Genomic DNA, 22,508 nt, shown 5'->3' with positions numbered 1-22,508 from the left:
ATGTTATGTGAGGGCACCCAGATAGCTAATAGTATTGTATTCGTGTATTCTGAGTGCCATTCACCTAATGATATGCACTCAGACTTGAGCTATCTGGGGATATGTTAAATGTCTGTGTTTGCTGTGGGGGTGTGACATTGTGTGTTTGGGTGGTGATTCCTGTCCTGTTGTCTCCACATGTGTATTGGTGATCTCCCTTTTGTCCTGAGAGATAATTGGATTGTGTTCGGTCGTCTCCAGGACAGAGGGGAGGAAACCATGATGCATTGTGGGGATATGTTGTATCTGTCCTGTATCTGCAACAAACTGTAATAAAAACCAGGCTGGGTGTGCCAGCACTTGAGATCACTGCTTGACCCTCAACACGGAGCCTTGTCTCGTTATTGGGGGGATTCCATGTATGCTGTTGGAGACTGATTGCCAGGAGTGTAAGCCGACTGAATGCTTTTCCTGTTCGCCTGCTGACAGCTACTTGCGAGGTTCCAGTTTGGAGTGCTATTTTGTATCCAGTTCGGGAGGTTGGTGTTCTGCAGTAGCTGTGCCTGTCTCTCGGAAAGGGGCATATCGCCTAAACGGATTTTAACCCCTTGACTGCTGAAACGGTGCCGTTACACAGGTCGTCTCTCCCCTGCTCCTATGTGAGGGATTATCAGGGCGACTCAGGGCCAAAGGTATCCAGGTATGAGCCGTCCTACCATCCAGGTCCGCTCATACGGTGAGGAGTTAGGGTGAGGATTAGGGACGATTTAGGAGGTGACCTGCTCCCTGATATCTCTGAGAGCCTGAGAAAGGGACACATCCGACCCTCAAAGTCAGCTGTTGCTGCTGTTTTTTTTTTTTTTGTTAAGATAAAAGATGGTTCTTTAAGACCTTGTCTGGATTTCAGGGAGCTGAACCATATCACAATTCGTGACCCATATCCGCTTCCTCTGATCCCGGACCTGTTTAACCAGATTGTTGGGGCTAAAGTATACCTAGTCAGGGTCAGGGAAGGGGACAAATGGAAGACGGCCTTCAATACCCCTGAGGGTCATTTCGAGAATTTGGTTTGATGAATGCTCCGGCCGTCTTCCAACATTTTGTGAACAACATTTTTTATAATTTAATGGGGCAATTTGTACTGGTGTATCTAGATGACATTTTGATTTTTTCTCCTGATTTCAAGACTCAGCGAGACCACCTACGTCAGGTCTTGCTGATTCTGCGGGAGAATAAATTGTACGTTAACTGGAAAAATGTGTGTTTGCGGTTCCAGAGATTCAATTTCTTGGTTTTCTTCTCTCCGCTTCTGGTTTTCGCATGGACCCTGAGAAGGTCCACACTGTGCTTGATTGGGAGCTTCCTGAGAATCAGAAGGCGCTGATGTGGTTTTGGGGTTTTGCCAATTATTACAGAAAGTTAATTTTGAATTATTCCTCTTAGGCGCTTAAAGCCTTTTCTAGTATCAAAGAGATTTTTGCTTCCGCTCACATTTTGGTACAACCTGATGTCTCTCTACCTTTTATTGTTGAGGTGGACGCTTCTGAGGTGGGTGTGGGTGCGGTCTTATCTCAGGGTCCCTCTCCTGCCAAATAGCGACTGTGTGCCTTTTTCTCAAGGAAACTCTACTCTGCAGAGAGAAATTACGATGTGGGAGATGGGGAGTTGTTGGCCATCAAATTAGCTTTTGAGGAATGGCGCCATTGGTTAGAGGCAGCAAGACACCCTATTACCGTGTGTACCGACCATAAGAATCTGGCTCACTTGGAATCGGCCAAGCGTCTGAACCCGAGACAGGCCAGATAGTCTTTGTTCTTCTCTAGGTTTAATTTTGTTGTCACGTTCTGCCCTGAGGTTAAAAATGTGAAGGCGGATGCCCTGTCACGTTGTTTTCCGGGAGGGGGGAACTTTCAAGACCCGGGTCCCATTTTGGCTGAAGGAGTGATCATCTCTGCTCTTTATCCTGATTTGGAGGCAGAGGTTCAGGCAGCCCAGGCAGAGGCTCCTGATCTTTTTCCTCCTGGGAGGTTGTTTGTGCCTCTCGCTTTACGACACAAGGTTTTTAAGGAGCATCACGATATGGTCCTTGCTGGGCACCCGGGGAGTAGAGCCACAGTGGATCTCATTGCTCGGAGATTCTGGTGGCCGGCTCTTCGTAAGATGGTTGAGGGTTTTGTGGCAGCCTGCGAGACCTGCGCTTGTGCCAAGGTCCCTCATTCACAGCCATCGGGTTCTCTCCTCCCGTTACCCATTCCTTCCTGTCCTTGGACGCATCTGTCCATGGACTTCATTACGGACCTGCATCGTTCCTCGGGGAAGACTGTGATTTTGGTGGTAGTGGACCGTTTAAGCAAAATGGCGCATTTCATTCCCTTTCCTGGGTTAGTCAATGCTAAGACGTTGGCGCAAGCGTTTGTTGATCACATTGTTAAATTGCATGGCATTCCTTCAGACATCGTTTCTGATAGGGGCACACAATTTGTTTTCAGATTCTGGAAGGCCTTCTGTTCTCGCTTGGGGATTCGTTTGTCGTTCTCTTCTGCTTTTTTGCAGTCGAATGGTCAGATCAAACGCGTCAATCAGAATCTGGAGACATATCTGTGCTGTTTTGTGGCGGAGAATCAGGAGGATTGGTATTCTTTTTTGTCCCTTGCTGAGTTTGCTTTATATAACCGTCGCCAGGAGTCCTCTGATAAGTCACCATTTTTTGGTGCATATGGCTTTCATCCGCAGTTTGGGAGAGGGGTCTTCTGGTTTACCTGATGAGGAGAGATTTTCCTCGTCTTTGTCATTTATTTGGCAAAAGAATCAGGGTAATCTGAAGAGGATGAGTGAGAGATATAAGAGTGTGGCGGATAAGAGACGTGTGCCTGGTCAGGACCTGAATGTGGGTGATCTGGCGTGGTTGTCTACAAAGAATATCAAACTGAAGGTTCCCTTGTGGAAGTTGGGTGCTAAGTTTATTGGGCCTTACAAGGTCTGTCATCAATCCCGTTGCCTTCCGTCTTGATCTTCCTCAGACTTGGAAGATCCATAATGTTTTTCACAGGTCCCTATTAAAACCTTATGTCCAACCCACTGTACCCTCCTCTTTGCCTCTTCCTCCAATCGTTGTTGATGGTAATCTTGAATTTCAGGTCTCTAGGATTGTGGATTCTCGCATTATCCGTGGTTCTCTCCAGTACCTCGTTCATTGGGAGGGTTATGGTCCTGAGGAGAGGATGTTGGTCCCAGTGGCGGACATTAGGGCCACTCGTCTCATCAGTGCTTTCCATAGGTCTCATCCTGAGAAGGTGGGCTCTGAGTGTCCAGAGTCCACCCGTAGAGGGAGGGGTAATGTCACTGCCAGTTCTGTGAGAAGGTCTGGCAGACATTCTTCTCTGCCTCTTGCATGACGTTCTTTTGTTTTGGTTTCACTTTGTCATCTCCTTTTTCTTCTCCCAGGTGTCACCTATTTAGACTAATTGTCTCCCTTTATATTCCCTCCCATACTGCCTCACTTTGCGGTTTATACTACTTCCTGGATGAGGTGTTCACTGCTGGAGGCTGCTGCTGCTGCTGCTTCCTCAGATTAGTCTTTTTCCTTTATTTGTGTTTCCTTGCTGGCTTGATTCTAGGTGACCCTGACTCCGTCCGTATTAAGTGCAGGGAGCCGGTGGTCGTGTCCCCTCACTATTATAGGGTTTTCAGGTGTCACACAGTATTAGGTACGTAAGCATTAAATCGTCTACCATACAGACCCTTGCAAGGGCATAGCAGTCAGGGAGAGCTCTAGGGGTTTTATAGGGCTTGTCATTAAGCCAGTCAGATGTTTATTTATAAGTTCCAGCTTTCTGCAACATCATCCGTTACAGGTTAATAGATATGTGACCAATTGTTTTATGGTAAATTATTCACTAAAATAATATCCAGATACAGTATATATAAAAAGTTTTTTTTTCTTTTCCCTGAATCGAATTGGAAAGAATAGAAATGTAATGTTAGTCCCCTGATGAACTGATACCTGTAAAACGTATCAGGGAAATGCGTCGGGACGTAGGCTGTTACATCATAGATACAGTATTATATATAGCAACTTATTGGGCAGACTGATATATATGGAGTATGATGAAACTATCATATATTGATCAAATATATTTTTTCATATTTTATTGTTTTTGATGTACAGTTAGACCACTGAAGTTTGACACCTGACAGTTGCATAGTAGTTTTCTTTAGTTGGTGGTATCTACCCCTTGTCAGAGCTATACAGGGTGATTAGGAGGTTCCTGACACAAGATCGCTCCTATCGGGGCGGCTATTCTGTTTTTCTAGGCAGGGTTAACAGTTTATAGGGCAAGCTGTAGGGTCAGAAATTTTTTTCCTTTCCCCAGCAATAGTCCATATATACCCATATATACCTAGCCTAAGTGGATAGAAATTTTAAGGCACAAATTAGGGTATTTTTAACGAAAACCATTAAAGATTACTTTTTATACTGGTGAAGGCGCTTTTTTGAATAAGACGACACTAGACGAATTTGGACTTCTGATGTCCGTATTGATCAGAACTGTGATTTATTTCTGTTCTGTTTTGAGCCACACCTGGGTTTGGCTCACAATCACTGATGGAAATCACTGGCCAAAACACTGACATGTGAATGAGGCATTACTTTGTGGAATTTATTGCCTTCATAATGTGTTTGAGACCATCAGTTTTGTTGCGCAGAGGCAGGATTGGTACAGAGTTGCATACCTTGGTTATTCCTATTTTACTATATTACATTTATTACCTATGTTATATTATTATATTACGTTGAGACATGAAGGTAAATCAGTCTAGACAGGAGGAGCTTACTGAAAGATCATATTACACATGTCAATACAAGTGTATCCTCAATGTATCCTCAAGTTCATTCATGAAAACCATCAAACTCTATGATGAAACTAGCCCTCCTGAGAACTGCCCCAAGAAAGGAAGGTCAAAACTTACCTCTACTGCAGAGGATAAGTTGCCAGCCTCAGAAACTGCAAATTAACAGAACCTCAAATTAGAGCCTACATAAATGTTTTACAGATCAAGTAAGTACCAGACACATCTCAACATCAACTGTTCAGAGGAGACTGTGAGAATCAGTCCTTTATGGTTGAATTGCTGCAAATAAGTTACTACTCAGGATCAACAACAAAAAGAAGAGAACTGCTTGGGACAAGGAACACAAGGAATGGACATTAGACTAGTGGAAAGCTGTATTTTGGTCTGATGACTCAAAATTTTAGATTTTTGGTGTCAACCACTAGTGATGAGCGGCAGGTGCCATATTCGATTTCGACGAAATTCACGAATATTCGATAGAATATTCGTTTTATATTCGTCGAAATCGAATATTCGTCATTATTCTTGTTATCGCGATTAATATGCGATTTTAACTTAAAGGCTACTCTCCTATTGAAATCGCAATTCGATTTTTTCAAGTTATAATAATCGAATTTCGATTTTAACTTAGCACTGCTATATGCCATATTAGGCTAACTAATATGGCATATAGCAGTGCTAAGTTAAAATCGAAATTCGATTATTATAACTTGAAAAAATCGAATTGCGATTTCAACGTAATTCTCAAATCCGACAGTACATTCTAGTATATGGAGTCGTTCCCATGGTGATGGGGACGCTCCATAAGCATGGAATATGGCTTCAATGGCTTGGTAGAATTAGCGAATTGACGAATATATTCGTTATATTCCACAAAACGAATATAACGAATGTATTCGTCATATTCCACAAAACGAAGATAACGAAGTATTCGTCATATTCCACAAAACGAAGATAACGAAGTATTCTGCATCTTCGTTTTAGCTACCTATTCATCAATTTCGCTAATTCTAGCAATGATATAGGAAAGTTGACTATAGAGACAGCTAAGTATAATTCGCTATGCGATTATATGACTGCTTTTTTTTATAAATAGTATAATTATAATAATTATCAGGTATTATAATTATTCTATTTATTTTTAAAAAAAGCAGTAATATAATCGCATAGCGAATTAAACTTAGCTGTCTCTATAGTCAACTTTCCTATATCATTGCTAGAATTAGCGAAATTGATGAATAGGTAGCTAAAATGAAGATGCAGAATACTTCGTTATCTTCGTTTTGTGGAATATGACGAATACATTCGTTATATTCGTTTTGTGGAATATGACGAATACATTCGTTATATTCGTTTTGTGGAATATAACGAATATATTCGTCAATTCGCTAATTCTACCAAGCCATTGAAGCCATATTCCATGCTTATGGAGCGTCCCCATCACCATGGGAACGACTCCATATACTAGAATGTACTGTCGGATTTGAGAATTACGTTGAAATCGCAATTCGATTTTTTCAAGTTATAATAATCGAATTTCGATTTTAACTTAGCACTGCTATATGCCATATTAGTTAGCCTAATATGGCATATAGCAGTGCTAAGTTAAAATCGAAATTCGATTATTATAACTTGAAAAAATCGAATTGCGATTTCAACGTAATTCTCAAATCCGACAGTACATTCTAGTATATGGAGATGTTCCCATGGTGATGGGGACGCTCCATGAGCATGGAAGTCGGCAGAAGCGGCAACGGGCACTGACTGGAGCAGCCAGGAAGCCAGGAATCCAAAGGACAGGTAAGAACAACTTTAGGGAAGTGGGAAAGAAAAAAATCTAACAATAAAAAAATAAAAAAATAAACGAATATTCGAAATATCGAATTTATATCACTATATTCGAAATATTCGCGAATTAGCGAAGTGCCGATATTCGCGAAACAAATTCGATATTCGAATATTCGCGCTCAACACTATCAACCACCATGTGTGTATGTGAGACCCAGGAAAGGTGAGTGGATGGTGAGTACATGTGTGGTCCTTCTGTGAAGCATGGAGAAGGAGTTAGTGATTTTTTTAAAATTCAAGACACACTTAAGCATGATTACTACAGCATTCTGCAGAAATAGGTCATCCAATTTTCACTTGGGGACCATAATTTGTTTTTTAACAAAATAATGACGCCAAACATACCTCCAGCATATGTAAGGGCTCTTTGATCAAGAAGGAGAGTGATGGGGTGCTGTTTCAGATGACATGGCCTCTACAATCCCCTGTGTTGGACTCAGTGTGAGGAAAAAGTTGCCAACAAATGCTCAGCACCTCTTGGAACTCATTCAAAACAGTTGGAAAACCATTCCAGGTGACTACCTCATGAAGCTGATTGAGAGAATGCCAAGAGTGTGCAAAGCTGTCATCAAAGCAAAATCAGGTTACTTCAATAATCTTAAATATAAACTATATTATCATATTTTTTAACGTTTTTTCTTTTTTTTCTTTTTTCCTTTTTTTTATTGCTTAATTCCATATCTGTCCCTTCATTTTCATGAAAATGCTGAGAAATACTGACAGGTTCTTATCCATCATACAATACCATCCAGAAGGTGTACCCAAAAAGTACAGCCAATGTCATGAAGCACTATGTTCAACGTGAAAAAAGGGTCCTGAAAATGATGACATCTCCCCCACAAGTTTGTCTGAGATTACTTGAAGAGACAGAAGGATTTAAACAAGCCAACAACCACAAAACATCTGTAGTTAGTTTGCCAAGATCATTGGGACAACCTTCCTGCCGAGTTCCTTCAAAAACTGTGTGCAAAGGTGGTCACATCAAATATTGATAAAATTATAATTTTCTCTTTTGTTCATTCACTTTATATTTTCTTAATTGACTAACATAAACTATCAACACTTCTTTTTTTGAAATCATTTCTATTTTGCAGCATTTTTTCAACAACTGCCTAAAACGTATGCACAGTATTTCAGACATCAAATCCAACAACATAAACCGGTGTGGAAACATCTCATGGGAACCATTATGGGAAACACTTTCTAGTCACTTCATTTATCACTTATTATAATGATATAAATAGCAAATAGAGCTTTAGGATGTCACACATCCAATTTATTTTTGGCGTGTGACAATAATGTATGTGTCCTTCTATTCTGGTTGCGTCAAAGACAACTATAAAATATTTTATATGAATGCAATAAAGATAACACTTATGTGAAAACAATAGGTATACTTTTTGTTCAGGTTTGATGGCAATATCTTTTTTGCAATATATTTTTATAATATTTTTTTTTATCTATATGCTATAATAAAAATAGAAATATTTTATATCATACCATAAAACAAATAAATAGGACTGTTGAAAGAGTAGAAAGAAAAAAAAAGAAATATCAGTGACTTTAGTTTGATCCCGATTAAAGGACTCCCAGGGTCCTTTTGACATATGCTGGGCCAGAATGCATCAAAATGCACTTTTTTCACTGCATGGAATAAAGTAGCAGACTATACATGCAGAGATTTAAACTAAATAGTCTATGGGTGATGTATGCGTAAATAGTCTATGGGTGATGTATGCTAGTTAGAGTTAAATACACTGACCAAAAATATTAACACAACACTTTCGGTTTTGCTCCCATTTTGCATGAGCTGAACTCAAAGATCTGAAACATTTTTTACATACACAAAAGACCCATTACTCTCAAATATTGTTCACAAATCTGTCTAAATCTGTGTTAGTGAGCACTTCTCCTTTGCCGAGATAATTCATCCCACCTCACAGGTTTGACATATCAAGGTGCTGATTAGACTGCATGAATATTGCACCGTTGTGCCTTAGACTGCCCACAATAAGAGGCCAATCTGAAATATGCAGTTTGATCACACAGCACAATGCCACAGATGTCGCAATGTTTGAGGGACCGTGCAATTGGCATGCTGACTGCAGGAATGTCTACCAGAGCTGTTGCCCATGCAATGAATGTTCATTTCTCTACCATAAGTCGTCTCTAAAGGCGTTTCGGAGAATTTGCCAGTACATCCAACTGGCCTCACAACCGCAGATCATGTGTAACCACACCAGCCCAGGACCTCCACATCCAGCATGTTCACCTCCATGATCGTCTGAGACCAATCACCCGGACAGCTGCATAACCAAAGAATTTCTGCACAAACTGTCAGAAACCATCTCAGGGAAGCTCATCTGCATGCTCGTCGTCCTCATCAGGGTCTGGACCTGACTGCATCGTCGTAACCGACTTGAGTGTGCATATGCTCACATTCAATGGCGTATGGCACATTGGAGAGGCGTTCTGTTCATGAATGAGTCCCAGTTTTCACTATTCAGGGCAGATGGCAGACAGAGTGTGTGGGTGAGTGGCTTGCTGACATTAATGTTGTGGATCGAGTGCCCCATGGTGGAGGTGGGATTATGGTATGGGCAGGCATATGTTATAGACAATGCATTTTATTGATGCCATTTTGAATGCACAGAGATACCGCGACGAGATCCTGAGGCCCATTGTTGTGCCATTTATCCACAAACATCACCTCATGTTGCAGCATGATAATGTATGGCCCCATATTGCAAGGATCTGTACACAATTCCTGGAGGCTGAAAACATCCCAGTTCTTGCATGGCCAGCTTACTCACCGGATATGTTACCCATTGAGCATGTTTTGGGATGCTCTGGATCGGCGTATACGACAGCGTGTTCCAGTTCCTGCCAATATTCTGCAAATTCGCACAGCTATTGAAGAGGAGTGGACCAACATTCCACAGGCCACAATCCACAACCTGATCAACTCTATGTGACAGAGATGTGTTGCACTGCGTGAGGCAAATTGTGGCCACACCAGATACTGACTGATTTTCTGCCCCCCTACCCCCCCCCCCCCCCCCCCCCCCCCCCCCCAGGAAACTGTGTACATTTCAGAGTGGTCTTTTATTGTGGGCAGTCTAAGGCACACCTGTGCAATATTCATGCAGTCTAATCAGCACCTTGATATGCCACACCTGTGAGGTGGGATGGATTATCTCGGCAAAGGAGAAGTGCTCACTAACACAGATTTAGACAGATTTGTGAACAATATTTGAGAGTAATGGGTCTTTTGTGTATGTAGAAAATGTTTCAGATCTTTGAGTTCAGCTCATGCAAAATGGCAGCAAAACCAAAAGTGTTGTGTTTATATTTTTGGTCAGTGTATGTTTCCATCAAAGATATATGCTGGGAAATAATCCTCATGTATACATCAATTGAACACAAAAACAAAGTGTGAACAGAGCCTTACTTTGCACAAAACATTTTCCTAATGTGTCCGGCACCGATGAGAACATGCCACAGCTGGCCTTCACAATAGCAGGAAATTACTTTGCCCTGTGAGAATAGGAGGATATGAACGCAGACTTGGGCTACTGGTCATTTGAGTCCATCACCACTGAAGAACACATTAGGCAGACAATCTGAGTTGGAATTGAAAAGATTATGTTTTTTGTGATCTACTCATATAAGCAAAATAAATATGCAATTATAGGTGAAATCCTTTTACATGACAAAATCTTTAATTTAAAAATAGAATTAGTCACATATGGACCTCGCCTAAAACAGCTATATGAGAGTAGACAGTTTATAAAACAAAAACAAAAAACTTCACATACCTGTTAACGGTCCCCCTGTACCAGGGCTGTGGGTTCTACCCCCAGGGACAGAAGTGATCACTAAGCCAATCACTGGCCGCAATGGTCGCATATAGTGTTGATCGAGCACCATAGTGCTCGGGTGCTCGGGGGGTCAGGAAGAACACATCGAGATGCTAGTGTGCTGTACCGAGCACCCGAGTATAATGGAAGTCAATGTGAGAAACAGAGCATTAAACCAGGCACCCCCTGCTCTGAAGAGGGGAGGGTGCCTGGTTCATAGGAAAAGGTCAGAAATTGATTGTAACACCACCAAAATGGTTCAGGAACAGCATGGGAAGGATGTCTGGATGCATCTTGGACTCCCAGGTCGCTGCTGAGAACGATGTTGTCCGAGTAGTATGCCACTTTTACAGACTGACACTAATACGCACAAAACCAAAGATAAAATCGATTTTAGAGGAAAAATTGCTAGGAAACATTCTTTCCTGTATATTTACTTGTATATAAAGTGCAAGTGCTGCCAAAAATTAGAAGAAAGAGGCACTCTGATGTAACCTGTATATCACAAAAAAGAGGGCCTTATTCACATTGTGGTACAATTGTTCAGTTAGTGGGATTCCTACACTCATAAAGCCTATGCACTAAGTGAAAGGGCTGCCAAAAATGACAAGGAATCAGCACTACAATACACCCTTTGTTAGACATAAAGGAGGGCATCATACACAGCCTTGAAAAATTATGATTGATGGCCTTATGGTGACCCTCAAAAACATTAGGAGCAAGGGCCTGCTGATCTGACCATCTAAAACATTATAGGCGAGGTCCTGCTGCCCCTTTGGTGACTCTAAATAACCTCGTCCCGATCGCATGTCCCCGTGACGGCGACGATCCATTCGGATGTCTGCCCTATCAACTTTCGATGTTATTTTCAGAGCGAACCATGGGTAACGGGGAATCAGGGTTTTATTCCCTAGAAGGAGCCTGAGAAACAGCTACGGCTACCACTTCCAAGCAAGGAAGTATGGCCGCAAATTACCTATTAGGTATAATTAGGTGAGGGCCTGCAGGTGAGCTGATCCTCTAAAAGATTGTAGGTGAGGGCCTACAGGTGAGCTGACCCTGCAAAAGATTGTAGGTAAGGACCTGCTGGTGAGCTGACCCTCTAAAAAAAATTATATGCGAGGGCCTGCAGCTGAGCTGACCCTGTAAAACATTATATGCGACAAATAAGCATGTTGATATGATGGAGGAGGAGGATGAGAAAAGGAAGATTCAACCATATACCCTTGTTAGTGGTGGAAGGGCTGCATGGGAATACAGTGCATTAAAAAAAAAAAACATAAAAGCCACATTTAAATTACCTTTATGTTCATTCGCTTTCCTCTGGTGGAGTAGAGAAGTCATGGTCAATCCAGTCCTTGTTCATTTTTATAAGAGTCAACCTGTCAACATTTTCTGTTGAAATGCAGATACAATTATCTGTTATATGCAACCAGCAGCACTAAATACCCGCTCAGACAAAACGCTGGCGGCGGGGCAGGCCAGCACCTCCAAGGCATAGAGCATCAGTTCGTGCCACGTGTCCAGCTTGGACACCCAGTAGTTGTAAGGCACTAAGGGATCACGGTCTGCTATGTACTCCTTCACCATCTTCCAAAATGTTTCCTTCCTTGTGACATTAGGCTGCGCATCAGGGTGAGGGTGCTGGAGGGGTGTCATGAAACTGCTATGTGTTCCCCTTGTCTCCCCTCCTCGGTTGGCCAAGGAACTACAGACTCTGCCGCCAGCATTGTCAGATTGAAACTTTTGGAGCAATTTTTCAACAAGGATCTTCTGGTATTGCACGGTTTTGCTCACCCTCTCCACCAGAGGAATGAGAGATGAGAAGTTCTCTTTGTAGCAGGGGTTGAGAAGAGCGAACAACCAGTAATCCGTATTGGCAGTGTAACATGAAGTCAGCCATGTGTGCCAGAGTACCAACAGGCAAGACTTCACTGTCGTCATCAGGAGGATGACTCTCAATCTCCTCATCCTCTTCCTCCTCTTCTGTCCACCCACGCTGAACAGATGGAATTAAACTTCCATGGGTACTACCCTCTGTAGCGGAGGCAGCCGTCTCCTGCTCCTCCTCATCTTCTTCATTGTCCAATTTTCCATGAGAAGACGAACTGAGGGTGGCCTGGCTATCACCCTGTGTAATGTTTTCCCCCATTTCCACCTCTTCCACATGCAAAGCGTTGTCCTTAATTGTGAGCAGCGAGCGTTTGAGTAGACAGAGAAGTGGGATGGTTACGCTGATAATAGCGTTATCACCGCTCACCATCTGTGTTGATTCCTCAAAGTTTCTTAACCCCTTCTACCCCGGGCCAGTTTTCACCCTTCTGCCCAGGTCATATTTTGAAAATCTGACATATGTCACTTTGTGTGGTAATAGCTTTGGAACACTTTTACTTAGCCAAGCCATTCTGAGACTGTTTTCTCGTAACACATTGCACTTCATGATAGTCATAAATGTGAGTCAATATATTATACCTTTATTCATGAAATCCAAAATGTACCCAAAATTTAAAAAATTAGCAATTTTCAAAATTTCTATTTCTCTGTTTTTAAAACAGAAAGTGATATCTCATAAAATATTTATTACTTAACCTTCCCCATATGTCTACTTTATGTTGGCATCAATTTGTAAATGTCATTTTTATTTTTTTAGGACGTTAGAAGGCTTAGAAGTTTAGAAGAAATTCTTAAAATTTTTCATAAAATTGCCAAAACCCACTTTTTAAGGACCCTTTCAGGTCTGAAGTCACTTTGTGAGGCTTACATAGTATAAGTGACCCCATTGTAGAAACTACACCCCTCAAGTTACTCAAAACTGAATTTACAAACTTTTTTAACCCTTTAGGTGTTCCACAAGAATTAAATGAAAATGGAGATGACATTTCTAAATTTAACTTTTTTAGCAGATTTTCCATTTTAATCAATTTTTTTCTTTAACACATCAAGGGTTAACAGCCAAACAAAACTCAATATTTAATACCCTGATTCTGCGGTTTACAAAAACACACCACATGTGGTCGTAAACTGATGTAAGGGCACATGGCAGAATAAAAGGAGCGCCATATGGTTTTTGGAAGGCAGATTTTGCTGGACTAGTTTTTAGATGCCATGTCCCATTTGAAGCTCCCTGATGCACCATTACAGTAGAAACTCCCAAAAAGTGACCCCATTTTGGAAACTAGGGGATAAGGTGCCAGTTTTGTTAGTACCATTTTTGGGTACATATGATTTTTTGATCATTCATTATTACACTTTATAAGGTGACCAAAATTTGTTTAATTTTGGCATAGTTTTTATTTATTCATTTTTACAGCGTTCACCTAAAGGGTTAGCTCATGTGATATTTTTATAGAGCAGATTGTTACGGATGTGGCAATACCTAGTATGTATACTTTTTCTTATTTATTTAAGTTTTACACAATAATAGCATTTTTTAAAACAAAAAATGATGTTTTAATGTCTCCATAGTCTGAGAGACATAGCTTTTTTATTTTTTGACCGATTGTCTTAGGTAGGGTCTCATTTTTTGTTGGATGACAGTTTACAGTTTTATTGGTACCATTTTGGGGGACATATGCATTTTTGATCGTTTGGTGTTGAACTTTTTGTGATGTAAGGTGACAAAAATGGCTTTTTTTGATGCAGTTTTTATTTTTTAGCTTGTTCACCTGAGGGGTTAGGTCATTTGATATTTTTATAGAGCTGGTTGTTACAGATGCGGAGATACCTAATATGTATACTTTTTTATTTTTATTTATTTCACTTTAACACAATAATAACATATTTGAAAGAAAAAAAAGATGTTTTAGTGTTCTGAGAGCTATAGTTTTTTATTTTTTTATCGATTTTCTTATGTAGGGATGATTTTTACGGGATGAGGTGACTGTTTTATTGGTACCATTTTGTTTGACATACGCCGTTTTGATCGCTTGGTGTTGCACTTTTTGTGATGTAAGGTGACAAAATGGCTTTTTTTTACAGTTTTCATTTTTCATGGTGTTTATCGGACAGGGTGGATCATGTGAGTTGTGACGGATGCGGCGATACATAATATGTGTGTTTTCCCCTTTTTTTCAATTTTTTATTATGAAATCTGGGGCTTTTTTTCATTTTTTTAACTTGAAACTTATTTTTTTTTATTAAAAAACACTTTTTTTGAACTTTATTTCTGTCCCACTCTGGGACTTCAACTTTTTGGGGTCTGATCACCTCTACAATGCATTACAATACATCTGTATTGTAATGCATTGCCTGTTAGTGTATTACACAGAGTAATACACTAACAGGTTGCCTAGGAGACCAAGCCTGAGGCTGAATCTCTTCAGCACCTGTAGAAGGCAGGTCCCAATGCCGTGCAAGGCATTGGAAAGCCTCTGCACGAAATTGGGATGCCTTATCACTCATCGGGTTCCCGCTACAGCAGCAGGGAGACTTGATGGACTCCCTCACCCGCAGCAAAGCCCTTCTATGTCGCGTTCAGCGCTCAACGTGGCATAGAAGGGGTTAATCTGCCGGCATCGCTGTAAACAACGATGTCGGCCGATATAGCAGGGGCCCAGCTATCAGGGACTGCCGTACATTTGCAATGATTGGGTGCGCGGCTTCAGTGCCCGTAATAGTACGTCACATGACGGGAAGGGATTAAAACCTCACAGAGGTCAGACATCCATGCCCACTCCTCGCTTGTGAAGAGCGGAAGCTGACTGTAAAGGCGACGACCATGTTGCAGCTGGTATTCCACTACTGCCCTCTGCTGCTCAGAATGCCTGGCCAACATGTGAAACATCGAGTTCCAGCGCGAGATCACGTTGCACAACAGCTGGCGAACTGGAAATTTGAAGCACTGCTGCAGCGTTGACAGACCGGCTGAAGCTGTCGATGACTTGCGGAAATGTGCACACATGCGGCGCTCCTTCACTGTGTAGGTCAGGCAAATTGGGATAGGTTTTGAGAAACCACTGAGCCACTAAGTTTAAGACGTGGGCTAGGCATGGGATGTGTCTGAGCTTGCCGAGCTCCAAAGCCGCCACCAAGTTACGGCCATTATCAGACACAACCATGCCTGGTTTTATGTTGAGTGGCGAGAGCCACGGCTCAGTCTGGTCTCTAATACCCTGCCAGAGCTCTGTGGCGGTGTGCTGTTTGTCACCTAAGCATATCAGCTTCAGCACAGCCTGTTGACGCCTCCCTACTACAGTACTACACTGCTTCCAGCTACCGACTGATGACTGGTGCTGCACATGGTGGTGGTGCTGGTGGTGGTGAGGTTGCTAGTGTGGCAACAGGTTGCAAATGACAATTCTTTTGTCGTCTGCACTTTCCTCAAAAAGGCGCCAGACTGCGGAACACCTACTCCTTGGCAAGGGAGATTTACGCAAGGGGGTGCTCTGTGGAACAGTTGCAGGCCTGTTTGGTGTGGTCCGCCTTCTCTATTTTGCCACCCCACTGCCTCTTCCAGCCTGTTGCGGTGCTGCAGATCCCTCCCCCTCTGTACTGCTGTCCTCGCTTGGCTTTCCACTTTCCCAGGTTGGGTCAATGACTTCATCGTCCACCACCTCCTTTTCCACTTTCTCACTCTCCTCATCCTCCTGACTTGTTGACCTAACCACAACCTCAGTGATTGACAACTGTGTCTCATCCTCTTTCTTAACCTCTTGAGACAGTAATTGCTGTTGAGTTATTGGCAACTGTGTCTCATCATCATCCACCTCATTAAACAGTAACTGCAGTTCCCCACTGTCATCTTCTTGTAACTGTGGATGCTCAAGAGTTTGGGAATCAGGGCACAAGATCTGTCCCTCTTCAAGCATGCTTGGTGAGAGGGCCAAATCAAGGAATGGCGAGGAAAAGAGGTCCTCGGAATATCTGAGTGTGGGATCACTTGTTTGGCCAGACTCTCCATGGTGGCGAAAGGAGTATCAAGACTGGACTTGGTGGAAGACAGGGTGGTGCTTAACTGACTGGATGCATTATCTGTTGCAATCCAACCGACCACCTGGTCACACTGGTCTGACTTCAAGAGTGGCGTCCTGCGCCTCCCTGCAAACTGGCACATGAAGCTAGGTATCGTGGATGACTGTTTTTCTTGTGCTCTGGCAGCAGGCACAGTTTCAACGTGCCCAGGGTCACGGCCTCTGCGTGCACCATCAGCATCACGGCCACATCCCCATGCCTTACTGCTCGCCTTCTTCATTTCAAAAGTGATATATGCTTGAAAGTATGTCACACGTGTAAGGGTCAGCCCTAGAAACACCAATTTACATTGCACTGTATTGCTATTGATAAGGTTTCACAAAGACTGTGATGTATCCTCCAGCCACAAGAGGCCACTGTGTCGCTTTTTACTCGAAAATCATCAAGATAATGATCGCGTAATATGCGAATATTACGTGATCAATACAGGCGTGGGTCAAAAACTAATATATAGCACTATAGAATATAGTGCTATATATTTGTTTTTAGAATATTTGTAATTTTTTTCATCTGAAGCAGGAAGGAATCATGATTTCAGATGGAAAAAAATGACAAATATTCTAAAAAACAAATATATAGCACTATATTCAATATAGTGCTATATATTAGTTTTTTAGAATATTTGTCTTTTTTATCCATCTGAAGTGAACAGTGTTCACTTCAGATGGACAAAAATGACGAATATTCTAAAATCGTACGTCAATGGGACAGACTGGAAGTTCACGGAGCTCTTTCGTACCGCAAGTGGCAGCAGCCTGCTGACCTAGAGGTGAGGTGGCAAGTAGTAATTCCCAGAAGTGTGGCAAGGGAGATAGCCAAAGAAGACCATGAATTTGGAGCTCACTTCCAGCCAGTTAAGACCTACCAGTGGCTGCAGCGTTATGTATATTGTCCGCGACTGGAGGCCACAGTTGAGGAAGTTAGCTGACAGTGTCGAGTGTGTGAACTCACTATAAGCACAGAACAGAGGGCACCCCTACAGGCCATACAGACCAAAGAACTGCTAGAAGTATTAATGATAGACTATCTCCTCGTGGGACAATCAGCCAGAGGCCTACAGTACTGCCTGGTCATGATTGACCACTTCTCCAAGTTTGCAGTGCTCACCCCAACTCCAGACCAGACAGCTGAGTCAGCAGCTGTCTGCCAGGTGTCCAAAGCGGATTCACTCAGATAAAGGAGTGTGTTTTCAAGGGAAAGTGATGGAGGAGCTACAGTACATCGACTGTATGGCATTGAAAAATCCAGGACAACCCCATATCATCCCCAAGGTAATGGGGCCTGCGAGTGCTTTAACCAGACACTGCTTCAAATGCTGAGGGTGCTAGAAGAAGACAAGAAGACATACTGGCCTGACTATATGCCTGAATTGGTCTGGGCTTACAATAATCGGGTCCACACCACCACCGGCTACACCCCATACATGTTACTGTTCGGAAGAGCTGGTCGGGATATCATTGAATTAAATTTAGAACAACCAAAGGACCTTATAGAACGATCGACCACCTCATGGGTGAAAGAACACGTCAGCGGCTCCAGACAATCCACTGATTAGCAGGTCAGCGGTTACAAGAGAGAACTCATACTGTACGTCCTCCAATCCAGGAGGTTCCCTTGCAGCCTGGTGACCGGGTACTGGTGCGAGAGAAACAGCCCAGAGGCAAGTTTATCAAGCATTGGGAAGTACAGCCATAGAAATTGATCAGGAGAGTGTACCCCAATGGTCTGGTCTACAAAGCACGGGTTGAAAATGAGCAGTTTTCCTCAAGGACTCTACATAGTAATATGTTATGGCCATGCCAGTCTGAAGATCCCACACCTGCTCAGAGGACACCTCCTTCTGTCCCGTCCTCAGACTTTATTATCCCTGATGAAAACGATAGTGAAGACTGGTGGGCTGTTCCTAACACTGAAGAAAATTCCCAGGCTGCAGGTGATGAAGCTCCTGCCACAGAACCAGTACCGGCTTGGAATGAGGAGAAACCATCAACCACACCTGAATCTCCTACTGCAGTGGATGACTCTAGGTTGGCATCTTCCAGTGGGGAGAGTCAGGTCTTAACAGATAGTCAAGACCTCTGGAGATCCAGTAGGCTTACTGCAGGGGTTCCAAAAAGCAGGTATGCTGCCAATCAGTTCATTTGGTCCACCTGCATGTATTGTGGGGAATGTTGTACTGCCGTTTAAAAGTTGTATTAACCATTCCTTTCTCAAGGACTATATATCAAGGCCAAGGACGGCCACCTTTAGGTGAGGAGGCATGTAAGGGTCAGCCCCTAGAAACACCAATTTATAATTGTGCTGTATTGCTAATGATAAGGTTTCACAAAGACTGTGATGTCTTCCTCTGGCCACAAGAGGCCACTGAGTAATGAAAGTTGTTGCTTCCAGAGGATGTAGGAGGAGTTGAAGTTCCCGGGCAGGAGAGCTGGAGTCTGCATCCTTGCTGAGGTGTACAGAGAGAGTCTGCTGTTGTGGGACAGAGCTACAGGGACTATAAAGTAATTTTTCCTGGCTGCTGTGGGACAGATCAACAAAGACTGCAAAGTGTGTTCCAGAGGAGCTAAGTGTTCAATTCAGAGACCTGTGACAGGATGGGTTTATCCTGTCAGAGCTGAACTATGTGGATGCCTGCACCTGCAATCTAGAGAGAGAGGAAAATACCACGCTGGGACAAGCAAGCGACTGGAACAGGAGCCAGACTGCATCTTCCTTCACGTGCCAGACCAAGACAAGCAGCTACCTGCAGAACTGTGAGTGTGCACCGGTGCTAATATGTGGTAGGACATAGAGCAGGAGACTTAGTCAGTGTGTTTTAAAAACGTGCCCTAGTTAGAAGGGGCAAACAGGAGAATATTAAAGGAGAGTAACTTGCATTTTTTATGTGTTTGTTGTTTAGACGCATTTTGTTTGGATCCAAAGTTCAGTTATCCTTCCTGTAAATTTATGTAAACCTGTTTACACTGTTTCTGTCATTTGTCGATTGCACTTCTGGTGCATCGGCACAATACTGTTAATCCAATTTTCCGGCCATTATATTTTGCCCTTTAATAAAGCCAGTATCTGCTTCAGCCTCCTTGTCTGCTGTACTGTAATTGAATCCTGCCCTGCGGTCTTCTCCTCCCCAACCGCTACACACGTACAGTAGCGTAGGATTTGGAAGTGTATGCGCAAAAAAATGTAAAAAGGTATTTGGGATGTGGAAATCAGATAATGTCAATGCTGTCACCAGCGGCTAATAAAAAATTACAGGGAATGTCATAGGTATTTGGGATGAGGAAACATTATACAGGAGAGGTACCACCGGTAATGTCACTGTCCAAAGCGTCTACGTAAAAAGTACACTGTATGGCACAGATAAAAAATTTAAGAGCACACTTTACACTGGAGATGTGGCACTGGTAATGTCACTGTCCACAGCGGACACCGTCTACGGAAAAAGTACACTGGATGACACTGATATTTTAGGCATGTGCACACTTTACACAGGAGATGTGGCGCGGATAATTTAACTGTCCACAGCGGACACCGTCTATGGAAAAAGTACACTGGATGTCACAGAAATTTTAGGGATGCGCACACTTTACACAGGAGATGTGGAGCGGATAATTTACCTGTCCGCAGCAGTCTATTAGACACTATTTAGCGCAGAATGTGCTAAAAATATATATTGCTGCTGTCACACACAATAGTCCTTGAAATGACTTTTGGGTCTCTGAAAAGTTTTTCTAATAAAAATCTTCCAATAACACTCCCTACACTCTGTCCCTTCCTATGCACAGCTCTTCCTAAGACTTAGCAATTTAGCGCAGGTTGCACTATAAACATATATTGCTGCTGTCACACACAATAGTCCTTAAAATAACTTTTGGGTCTCTGAAAAGTTTTTGTAACAAAAATCTTTCAATAACACTCCCTACACTGTCTTTCCCTTCCTATGCTCAGCTCTCCCTGACTAAGACTGAGCCGAACGCGTGTCATAGAACCCGATGACACGTTCCGGCCAGCCAATCACGGTAATGCCAGTAGCCAACATGGCTACAGCATTACAGTGCATGCCAGTACCTTCCTGCACATCCAACGGGTACCAGATCCACAACTCTGTAATGGAGGAATCTTTATCGGGTGAGTAAAGCTGAGGGGGCAGTGAGGCACTTGGGGTAGGAAGTAGCAGAGGGGGCAGTGAGGCACTTGGGGAAGGGGGTGCAGGAGGATCAGTATGGCACTTGGGGCAGGGGGTAGCAGGAGGTAGCAGGAGGATCAGTATGGCACTTGGGGCAGGGGCTAGCAAGAGGGTCAGTGGGGAACAGGGCAGAGGCTAGCAGGAGGGTCAGTGAGACACTTGGGTCAGAGGCTAGCAGGAGGATCAGTATGACACTTGGGGCGGGGGGGAGTAGGAGGGTCAGTGAGGCACTTGAGGCAGGGGGCTAGCAGAAGGGGCAGTAAGTAAGGCACTTGGGGCAGGGGAGAGCAGGAATATCAGTGAGACACTTGGAGCAGAGGGAGCAGAAGGAGCAGTAAGGCACTTGAGGCAGGAGGGGGCTAGCAGGAGGATCAGTATGGCACTTGGGGCAGGGGGCTAACAGAGGAGGCAGTGAAGCACTTGTGGAACAAGGCTAGCAGAGAGGGACAGTGAGGCACTTGAGGCAGGGGGAGCATAGGAGGTACTTGGGACAGGGGGAGCAGGAGGGTCAGTGAGGCACTTGGGACAGGAGGCTAGCAGACTGGTCAGTAAGGCACTTGGGGCAGGGGGAGCAGGAGGGTCAGTGAGGCACTTGGGACAGGAGGCTAGCAGACTGGTCAGTAAGGCACTTGGGGCAGGGGGAGCAAGAGGATCAGTAGGGCACTTGGGGCAGGGGGAGCAGGAGGATCAGTATGGCACTTGAGGCAGAGGCTAGCCAGGAGGGTAGGTGAAGCACTTGGGTGGGGGCAGCAGGAGGCCCAATATGGCACTTAGAGCAGGGGGGCTAGAAGATGGGGAAGTGAGGCACTTGGGGTGGGGGCTAGCTGATGGGTCAGTGAGGCACATGGGGCAGGGGGTTAGCAGATTGGTCAGTGAGGCACTTGGGGCAGAGGGGAGCAGGAGGGTCAGTGAGGTACTTGGGGCAGGGAGCTAGCAGAGGAGGCAGTGAGGCACTTGGGGTGGGGGGCAGGGCTATCAGTGAAGAACTTAGGGAAGGGGGGCAGTGAGGAAATTAGGCAGGGGACTAGAAGATGAAGCAGTGAGACACTTGGGGCAGGGGACTAGAAGATGGGACAGTGAGACACTTGGGGCAGGGGACTAGAAGATAGGGCAGTGAGGCACTTGGGGCAGGGGGATCAGGAGGATCAGTGAGGCACTTGGGCAAGGGACTAGAAGATGGGGAATTGATGCACTTGGCACAGAGGACTAGAAGATGGGGCAGTGAGGCACTTGGGGCAAAGGACGAGAAGATGGGGCAGGAGGGACTTGGGGCAGGGAGAGCAAGAGGATCAGTGAGGCACTTGGGGCAGGGGACTAGAAGATGGGCCAGTGAGGCACTTGAAGCAGGGGACTAGAAGATAGGTCAGTGAGGCACTTGGGGCAGGGAGAGCAGGAGGATGAGTGAGGCACTTGGGCAGGGGACTAGAAGATGGGGAAGTGAGGCATTTGGGGCAGGGGACTAGAAGATGGGGCAGTGAGGCACTTGGGGCAGAGGACTAGAAGATGGGGCAGTGAGGCACTTGGGGCAGGGAGAGCAGGAGGATGAGTGAGGCACTTGGGCAGGGGACTAGAAGATGGGGAAGTGAGGCATTTGGGGCAGGGGACTAGAAGATGGGGCAGTGAGGCACTTGGGGCAGAGGACTAGAAGATGGGGCAGTGAGGCACTCGGGGCAGGGAGAGCAGGAGGATCAGTGAGGCACTTGGGGCAGAGGACTAGACGGTGGGGCAGTGAGGCATTTGGGGCAGGGGACTAGAAGATGGGCCAGTGAGGCCCCTTGAAGCAGGGGACTAGAAGATGGGTTAGTGAGGCACTT

This window comes from Bufo gargarizans, chromosome 4, assembly GCF_014858855.1.
Source record: "Bufo gargarizans isolate SCDJY-AF-19 chromosome 4, ASM1485885v1, whole genome shotgun sequence".
Taxonomy (NCBI): Eukaryota; Metazoa; Chordata; class Amphibia; order Anura; family Bufonidae; genus Bufo; species Bufo gargarizans.
Note: the sequence above shows the minus strand (reverse complement) of the source record.